The sequence below is a fragment of the Etheostoma cragini genome, chromosome 19 (assembly GCF_013103735.1).
Source record: "Etheostoma cragini isolate CJK2018 chromosome 19, CSU_Ecrag_1.0, whole genome shotgun sequence".
NCBI lineage: Eukaryota > Metazoa > Chordata > Actinopteri > Perciformes > Percidae > Etheostoma > Etheostoma cragini.
The window spans coordinates 10728089-10731344 of NC_048425.1; the positions used below are offsets into that span (position 1 = coordinate 10728089).

General features: G+C 39.3%; 1 protein-coding gene across 1 annotated transcript in view; it reads right to left on the bottom strand.

Annotated features, from left to right (window-relative positions):
* Positions 1–3256, bottom strand: part of LOC117934812 (immunoglobulin kappa light chain-like) — an 8005-nt gene that overhangs the window by 4270 nt on the left and 479 nt on the right. The gene's annotated exons all lie outside the window — the stretch shown is intronic.

The following is a 3256-nucleotide window of genomic DNA, read 5'->3' on the forward strand; positions in this document are numbered from 1 at the left end:
TGCCAGGATGTGGAGCGGGTGATGAGTCGTGCAGCTGAGTTCTGAACCAGTTGGAGCCTTTTGATGGAGGTTGAGCTGGGGTTTTGAGGCCGACTTGATGTACTGCCAAATTCTCTGAAACGCCTGTTGGAGACGGCTTATGGTAGAGAAATCAACATTCAATTCAAGGCAACAGTTCTGGTGGACATTCCTGCAGTCAGCATGCCTTTGGCACGCTCCCTTAAAACTTGCAACATCTGTGGAACTTTTGTTGTGGCCAGCCTAAGGCAAACCTGTGCAATAAGCATGCTGTCTAATCAGCATCTTGATATGCCACACCTGTGAGGTGGATGGATTTTCAGCAAAGAAAAAGTGGTCACTAACAGATTTAGACAGATTTGTGATCAATATTTGAGAGAAATAAGCCTTTTGTGTTCATAGAAAAACACTTAGATTTTTCAGTTCAGCTGATAAAAGATTAATTTAAATTTTTAATTTTAACTACCTTTTATTAGTCCCACAAGTGGAATATACAATTTTTACACTCTTTTGCTAATACACACATTACACACAGGCCTGGATTGCACCCACATGCTCAGGTCCTATACATGCACTAAATGGAGAGATGTCAGAATGGGGGGGCTGCCCCATGAAAGGCGCGCATAGCAGTTGGGGTTTCGGTGCCTTGTTCAAGAACACCTTGGCAGTGGCCAGGTAAAAAAAATAATTTAAAAAGGAGGTAAAAACTAAAGTTTTGTGGTTTATAATTTTGTTCAGTTTATTATCGAAAATGGGAAAGAATCTGACCAACTCCACTACGTGTTGACATACAAAATCTGACAAACAAAGGCAACAAAAACATCTGCCAAATTACTCTAGTATACACGGGGCAGAGATATGTGGAAGGATAAGAGGTTATCCTTCCACATCCATAGCTATTAAAATTTTGCTAATAGATTAGCACATACTTGTGGACAGATCTTCCTGGTTTCCAGACTGTGTAGGACTTTGGTGATAACCTGACCTTTCCTCTAGTGCCACGGTCAGGTCGCAATTTTTCCTTCATGATAATTAAAAATACTTGGACACCAATGGGATGAATTGCCATGAAATATGGTAAAGACATTAATATCCACCTCTGGATGATTCCTACCGACTTTGGTTATTCCCTGACTTTTCCTCTAGGACCACCATTCATTTTTACTTTTACATTTTTGAGATATCTCCATAACTATTTGAGGGATTACAATTTTGTACACTCAAACTCCCCAGAGGATTAACTCTATAAAGATTCATCCTGTCTTTTCATTTATCACCATCACCAATTCAAAACATTCATTAATGCATGACAAAGCCAAAGTTACTTCACCATGCTGAACAGAAGCACACAAACATTGTTAGTTTTATTCCAATGGATTTGATTGATTTATTTTTATTTGACCCAAGATGTTCATGGAAATGCAAAAATGTAAATGTAAACATTTTTTACAGCATCAATCAATCCGGCTTTCTAAATGAACTGACATCAAACTTCTTTGTCTGATGAATTATTCTCTAAAATGTCCACTGCAAATCAACAGGAGTGATGGAGAGGGTCCTCACAGTCTCATAGAACAAAATATATCATTTTAACTTCTCTTTTCACCTATAACTCTGTCCAATACTCCGTCTTCTCTTCACTCTTTACATCCTGGACCAATGAAAGATATTCATCTATATCTTTCTATTTATCTAAGAATCCATCTATCTATTTATCTAAGAATCCATAGCTATGTATTTACATAGTCAAAGATTATGAGAAGAATCTGCCATCTTACTCAAAACGTAGACTAATATCCAGTTCTACTGCTTGACACTGGAGTAAACACATTCATCGTTAGTTTTGTTCCTCTGTCGTCTCGATCTGTTGGGCAGGGTGATACTTAAAGCGGCATAATGGACGTTGTCTGCATCTGGGTAACCCTGGTTACAACATATTTAAAAAAAGAGTAGATCACAAATTATGGATCCTCACAGAAATATTGTCCACAACACTGTTACTTGTGAGGCTATTTTTTTTTTTAACTGTTATTGAAAACATGTAAAGTGTACACACCCCTGCACTTGCTGTGGTGGGAGATGGAAATGTTGCGTGGTTCTCTGGTTGTAGAACACAGAAAACATTTTATATACAAACAAAATTCCGTGAACAAAGTCTGCCAGATAGAAAAAGGACCAATTACCTGCAGTTTGGCAGCGGTTTGTTTTGTTCACCTTGTAGAGTAAGATAGCCAGTAAAACACTCAGGAGGGTGGTGAAAGCCAAAGCTGAACTCAAGAAATGCACTAAAAAAGGAGAGTCCACCTCATCTGGAGAGAGACAGAGACCTTCAGTATAGTTCCACTTTTTATCTCACGTTCGGTTAGTAAGTTACAATGACCGGTCAAGTCAATGTCATGCATATAGCCCAAATCTGAAATATGCCATAAAGGGTTTTATAATCTCTACAACATATGACACCCTACTCACAGCCTTGATTCAGAGAGACAAAACCTATAATGGCAAAATTACTTTCCTCTTGTTACTACCTATCAGATAGCATATGCTTGAAAGTCCCTTACCTTCTAACTCCAGCTTGGTCCCGTTTCCAAACAGAATGTGTCCACATGAGGCAACAGCACAGTAGTAAGTCCCAGCATGAGAAAGATTCAGACTCTTCATCGGCAGCATGTAGACACAGGTGTGTGTTTGTGTGTTGGGTGTCCTCTCACACTGATCAGTCCTGCCTCCATTGGTGTAAATGAGTCCTGGCTGAGATTCTTCTGACTTCTTGAACCAGTAAACACTGTGTTCTCCATCACAGGTCCCAGTGTGTACTGTACAGTTGAGAGTCACAGAGCCTCCTGGCTGGATGCTCTCAGACGCTGACTGGTGGACCGTAGCTGGGACCTTCAAACCTGAACCTTTTACACTTACAAAAAGGCTCTCTGAAAAGTCTAATGTGTATAGAAAATTAATGCAGTAGTAAGCAGCCGAGTCTGAAAGGCGTAAATCTTTGATTGTCAAGTGATGTTTTCCATTTTCTATATCCAATGTGAAGCGTGGATCGTTCTTGAATTCATTGTGAAAAGTCTTATTTACACTATATTTAAAAAAAGAAGAAATGAGCTTTGGTTTCTGTCCTAGAGTTTGCTTAAACCAGTAAAGCCGTGCCGCAACATCACCTTTATAGGAACATTGTAAAGTCAATTCTTCTCCAGTTTCAACTGATACAAATCGTGTCTCTTGACGAACAGTT